This window comes from Astatotilapia calliptera, chromosome 3, assembly GCF_964374335.1.
Source record: "Astatotilapia calliptera chromosome 3, fAstCal68.1, whole genome shotgun sequence".
Taxonomy (NCBI): Eukaryota; Metazoa; Chordata; class Actinopteri; order Cichliformes; family Cichlidae; genus Astatotilapia; species Astatotilapia calliptera.
This window is the reverse complement of record NC_137424.1, coordinates 41,415,779-41,422,502: the sequence shown is the minus strand read 5'-3', so window position 1 is coordinate 41,422,502 and position 6,724 is coordinate 41,415,779. Positions and strand designations below refer to the sequence as shown.

Here is a 6,724-nt window from a genome sequence, read left to right as displayed (position 1 = left end):
ATTAGCTGGCATAACATTAGCTTATAACTAGCTATTGTTGTCATTATCAGTCGTTCTGACAATATCAGAATGTTAGTTTCTCATCCTCTCCATGCACCTTTGAAGAAGGTGAAGTTGTCCCAGAAATTTTGTTGTTACAATATCAGGAATAAATAAGCATCTTTATGCACATTTTTTGTGTTAGAGTTCAGTTCAAGAGATGAAGCTTGAGGTGAGGAGGAAGAAGATGACATTTTATTCAGATCCTGGTCAGTTTGTCTCTTTCTTTCACATTAGTGTTTGTGGAAGAGGACCCTTTCTTATATTTTAAAAACATAGGTATGCACCTACACGTCTCTAGTCTTAAGGTGCAGACACAAATTAAAGTTTCCCTCCATGACACGCTGGTCTCCAGCCACACACATAAAATGTGATTAGTGACAGTGATGCCCATCTCAGCCACTGTATTCAAAATGGTTGGGCAACATGGTGGCTTCAATAAACCGGCACCTGCACATATGTACTTTTAAATTCAAGTTTATAAGAATACCTTAGTGTACCTTAATACCTTAATTAAGACATAATTACACACTAATCACTGTATATTTATGAGTGCAGTCATCTTTTTTTCTGTTAAATAACCTCTAAAATGACTGACTATACCTTTAAGAAGGTGGTATGTGTGTAGAAGGGTCAGTTGCTATCTGTAAACCTATTAAACATTTGGGATCAACGGTGTTACCAGAAATACAGCTTATGTGATGATACTGTCACAGCTGGAATGGCGGTTGAAGGTTTGAGGAGCGTGGGCCCAAATGCAGATATACGAGGGACAGGACTAAAGTTTAACAAAAAGTGAGCCATTTATTTTGGCTGATAACTATCACAAAAACAAAAGCAGAGATGAACAAAGGTAAAAAACTAAATAATAATTAAATTATTAATTAGACTGTGAAGAAGCTAATACAGGACATGGAAAAGGCCTAATGATAACCATAACCATAAACCTAAACATGAACATGACCAGTACATGAGAAACCCAAGACTAGAGAAACATGACATCCATGGAACGTGATGTGCAAATAACAGACGAACTGACACTGAACAGAAGGAGACAAAGGACTTTAATATACAAGAGGGCAATGAGGGACGTGGAAACACCGGGGAAACACAGCTGCCACAGATAAACCTGAACGCCACAGGGAAAGTAGAACTAAACACACAGAACATGGAACAGACTTTTCAAAATAAAACAGGAAACATAACGGAACATAGACATGACAAGATTCATAAATCAGAAGACACAGAAGAGACATAAACTGGACTAAAACTCCACTAATAATAATACTACATCTTAACAGTATCTCAATATGTAATAAACAAAGAAAATACAAAATAACACAATGATAGGTCACGGACCCAGCCCCCTGAGAGATACGTTTTGATGAATCAAGACTTGAGACTGGTACATAATATAAACATAACATGTACACACAGGGCTGGGTGCATAATATGCACCGTATCTTTCCATAGCTTCTATAACAGGTTAATGGACTAGCATTCTAAATGATGGCCCAAAATATCACAGAATAGATTCTAAATAGTGAGTAAAGTAGGACAATGACACAGACTAAAAGTACATTGAAGTTATAGAGGTTAGAGAGCCTGCAAGCTGTGATTACATCAGATGCATATGCTGACTTGCAAGCCGACTAGAACTGTAAGTGATGATTTGCCTTATAATAATTAATTCCTCCCGAATTAAATTCCTCTTCATGAGACAAATAAGACATCATTTTATAGTCATGCTACCCAGATGATCCTATTTTTGAGAGGTTTTTTGGGCACTTAATACAACAGTTGTCTGTAGCATCAATATTGTTTCCACAGTTGAGCATTAAAGAAAAACACACTGTCATGGTGAAGCAACGAGCACACATAGCTCTTTTTTATTACATTAGAAATAAATTAATTAGAAACCTTACTTATCAGCTTTACTGCAAATAAATAGCTTTTCTAACTAATCTGGGTCACCCTATGAGGACTGCAAGTAATAGCTACAACTTCATAACATATTAAACATTAAAAGTTAGTATGAAGTGCATGCATTTGAACCATTAATCAAACGTCTCTTATTATCAACCAAATGTTTATGTGGTCTGTCATGTTTCTGGCAATATGGCATCAATAACTTGGCGAGTCAAATAACAATATTTGTCCAGATGTCATCCCGATTTAAGGGGGAGCTGACATCACATTACCAGCAGGAACTCATTTTTTGGATTATTACCACATAAATGACTTAAAGTGACATGTCATCAATTAACCTAAAATACATATGGCCCAACTTGCACAGCAGTACTGCATTTCTTATCAGCTGTTTAAACATACAAGTAAAACTACAGACATGCAAGGCCTGGTCATGGCATGGTACACAGCAAATTCAAAAGTGTTAAATGTTTTGGTGTTAATAGTCTTCTTGCAAAAGTAGAGTTAATTTTACTCTAAGCAGAGTCACATTCTTTTAATGTAACTCTGAGGTGTAAAATGATAGTAGTTAACAGAGGTGGGACCAAGTCATTGTTTTGCAAGTCTCAAGTTAGTCTCAAGTCTTTATCCTCAAGTCTCAAGTCAAGTCTCAAGTAATGTCAGGCAAGTCAGAGTCGAGTCTCAAGTCACTGGTGTAAAAGTCCGAGTCAAGTCACAAGTCTGAAACTTTGAATTTCAAGTCCTTTCGAGTCTTTAAAAAAAAAAAAACGAAAAAATAATGTTGCAGTTATGCTAAATGTAAATATTAGACCATGTAATTTTAAAATCTGTGTTTTTCTCAACACATGACAAAATAGTGAACTTAGAAAATATACACAAATTGTGAAATTGCACCTCTTTAAAATGCAGCTCAATTAAACCTAGCTCCAAGAATAATTTTCACCGACAGTTCTGAGATAAGCTGCATGTTATTCTTGGATGCGGTTGTAGGACCAGCTTTAAAATCGCATGACAAAAATATCATACACATTAAAAAAAACTGTATCACCAACGTAGCCTGGAAAACATTTGCTAGTTAGATGAAGTCAGCTATCTCATCTTAGCATATTTATATGCATATTTATAATCATACGGTTCTTGGAGTGAGTGCATACACTCATGAAGTTTAGTAACTTCAGGTCACTGCAACAAGCCCAGGTACAGTTTACCGACGGATGGGTGCAGGACCTTGAAATGCACCGTGTAGAACGAAAGACCATCGTACCTATCATAAGTTTACCAGTCTCACAAATTGTCGTCATAAATACACATTCCTTAACCGTTTATTAATAGGACCTTTGAGCTCAACGGTAATTAATTAGTAGTGGAAATCATTTCTGGTAGCATCACAGAAATGTAGCAGTGACAACAATATTGTATGCTGTAATCACCGCGCGGATAGGAGGCGGCTGGCTTGACCGCGGCTCACAAATGACGGCTCACTTTACCGCAGTCTGTAATCGCACTGGGCAATTAGTGATACAAAAAACCTGTTTTATCCTGTGAATAAACGTATATGTTTTTGTCAGTGTACCATAATAACAGAAGCGAAACGCAATATTGTGTCAGGACAATTCACTATTTATGCACAATAAATAAAGGAGCATAGCGCGACAATTTCTGTTCAGCGTCAGACTTGCTTGTAACCTATATCACCAGTTATGTTATGAAAATGACGTATTAACTACTAAAAAACACTGACCTTCGTGTAAATGCTTGGAGCAGACTAACCTGTGAGCTGGAGTGTTCTGGGACGTTATATTTGGTCTTTGAATGGCTGCAATCCAGGCCATCCGTCGCGTCTTTGTTACTTCGGAAACATGGCTCGAACAATTTCTCTTCAATGACGTAATCCGATAACAACCGATCTCTTTACCCGTCGGCTTCCCGTGGCTGTCATGCGACCGGCTATTGCAGTTAATCATACAACGGCTTCTTGACATTTTTGTGTTTCTTTTTATCGCTGTTTAACTGATTTTAATTGAAAGCCTGCGTGCGCTAGTACCGCTTGCCACGAGTTCCCAGAATCCTTTGCGGTTCTACCCGTGAATGACGTCACATTTTCAATCTCTATATAATATGCATGTTAAATTTTATATTTGGGGTAAAATATCAAGTCTTTTCAAGTAAACCGGTTCAAGTCCAATTCAAGTCCCAAGTCATTGGTGTAAAAGTCCAAGTCAAGTCACAAGTCTTAGAACATTTTTTCAAGTCAAGTCTAAAGTCATAAAATTAATGACTCGAGTCTGACTCGAGTCCAAGTCATGTGACTCGAGTCCACACCTCTGGTAGTTAAAATCGAGTGTTAAAAATGAGTGTTTCTCTGTCAACTCTGGAGGTGTTACAATGGAAACATTAACTCTTGACCTCTTAACTCTGAACTCCTAGAGGGGCTATGACACCAATAGAGTGAATTCACAGACTCCGCCCCCAGCACGGCTCCAATCGAAGCTGAAGTGAAGCCGTTTCAGAACATTTTGCTCTACATATTTGAGTTGTTTGCCATGCTTGGTAAGTCATTTTTTCAAAGATTGTTTCAATTATTATTAGCTTTTACTTCTGTGGCTCTTTGGAGTTGAGACAAAGCTGTGTGAAAGGCATTAGCCATGTTGCTCGCTGATAGCATAATATTCTGTTTTAGCTAGCTGAAAGGTATTGTTTGCGGGCAAATACCACAGCCTTGAAAAAAAGCTTGCATGTGAATTTTCAGTCAAACTTTTGGTCAAATACACCTAAAACAATGTCTAGAATGTGAAATGTTGGTATAATGGTGCTACTTGAAGCCTGAAAACGATCGCCCATAAAAATAAAAAAAAACACGACCAAACAGCAGTAGCAGACGTCCTGACTGGGTTCTACGTTAGCATTTAGATCCCTCCAGAGTTTTGTGCACACGGTTTAGGTAAAAATTAAAAAGGTTGAGGTTTTACATTTAGTTCAGTATTACCTGTTGCCTGTGTCCTTGTCTTTTGGGAAAATACTTTACACAAGTAATGGCTCAAAGAGGATTCCTTTTTTTTTCTTTTTTTTTTACTGTGCTGCAATTGTTTACTTGTTTGTGTCATTAATTAGTGTCAACTAATTTTTATTCAATCTCCGCACAGGATATGCTTGTGAAGATGGAATATGGGGGAGAGCAGAAGTGCATTGAAGTTCCACAAAGGGATGAATGAAGGACATGCATATTGTATTGAAGAAATAAGTGATGAGAATGCTGTTATTTGCATTTACCATGTCAGACCTTTTGATAAACAAAATTCTAATGAAAGTGAGAACATGTATACTGTTACATCTTTCAGAAAATGTTTTGAAATTGTGGTGCACAGTTCAGAATAAATGTTTTTCAAAAACCATTGCATCTTTTTAGTAAATGTTTATTTCCAAAAGAAATTTCTAGAAGTTCAGAACAGTAAAATTCCCGCTTTTTAGAATGAATTAGAAGATAACTCTTACGTAGTTAAACTAAAATACTCTTTGAGAGTTAATATATAAACTCTTAACACCAAGTGTTAAATTATCAACTCCAGACAGATTTGGTGTTTAACACTAAATCAGAGTTAACGTACCAACTCTCCAAAAAGAGTTAAATTAACACTCTCTGGTGTGGACCCATATAGACACTTTAATAGCGTTGAAATCAAATCCAACAGTGTTAATTTGGACATGCTGGATTTGCTGTGTAGTCCAAAAGGACTGCAGAGGACTGTTTTGTGCTCATGGGCTAAGAGCAGGGGTTGGTGATCAATTTTGCCAATGAGAAACTGGGACTGTTTGTCAAGGACTGCACCAATAAGCTGAACTCAGTTCTGCTCAATACAAAATTGGTAAATATGAATTTTATCTCTTTGTAAGCTTATTGGTCATGTCATCAACAATCCACTACCCACCCCTGGGCTACAGTGTCAAAGTGTTAGAAGAAATTATGTTTTGCTTTTTTGACTTTTATCAGTGAGATATGCTGAATTAGGTCTGCTCATATTATAGAGTTCCTATAGACAGCATATAAAAAATTTCATCGTTCCAGTCTACAGTAATTATTATCTCACTAACAAGTCAAACAATCTCTACATCCAAGTCCATGTGCATTCATCACCTCTCTTCGTCTTGTAATTGGAAGGTTGCCGGTTCGAGCCCCGGCTCCGACAGTCTCAGTCGTTGTGTCTTTGGGCAAGACACATCAGCCATTGCCTACTGGTGGTGGTCAAAGGGCCCGGTGGCGCCAGTGTCCGGCAGCCTTGACTCTGTCAGTGCGCCCCAGGGCAGCTGTGGCTACAATGTAGCTTGCCATCACCAGTGTGTGAATAGGTAGATGACTGAATGTAGTGTAAAGCGCTTTGGGGTCCATAGGGACTAAGTAAAGCGCTACACAAATACAGGCCATTTACCATTTTACCATTTAATAATGGATTGGCTTTATATAGCGCTTTTCACCAAAGCGCTGTACAATGCCACTATTCATTCACTCTCACATTCACACACTTTTACTCTCGTAACAGCTGTTGGTCTGATCTGCTTCAGTTATATAAATCTCTGCTCTCTTCCACAGTGTGACTTTTGTCTTCCTCCCCTCACCCCCAACCCATCATGGCAGATGGCCGCCCCTCCCTGAGCCTGGTTCTGCCGGAGGTTTCTTCCTGTCGAAAGGGAGTTTTTCCTTCCTACTGTCTCCAAGTGCTTCCTCACAGGAGGTCATTTGATTGTTGGGGTTTTCTCTGTA

General features: G+C 38.1%; 1 long non-coding RNA gene across 1 annotated transcript; it reads left to right on the top strand.

Moving 5' to 3' along the window:
• The first annotated feature begins 4,392 nt into the window (after positions 1-4,392).
• On the top strand, positions 4,393-5,360 carry LOC145421080 (uncharacterized). The gene is made up of 2 exons (XR_013902372.1): positions 4,393-4,518; positions 5,112-5,360. It is a non-coding gene; the product is annotated as an uncharacterized LOC145421080 (long non-coding RNA).
• Positions 5,361-6,724: the final 1,364 nt, after the last annotated feature.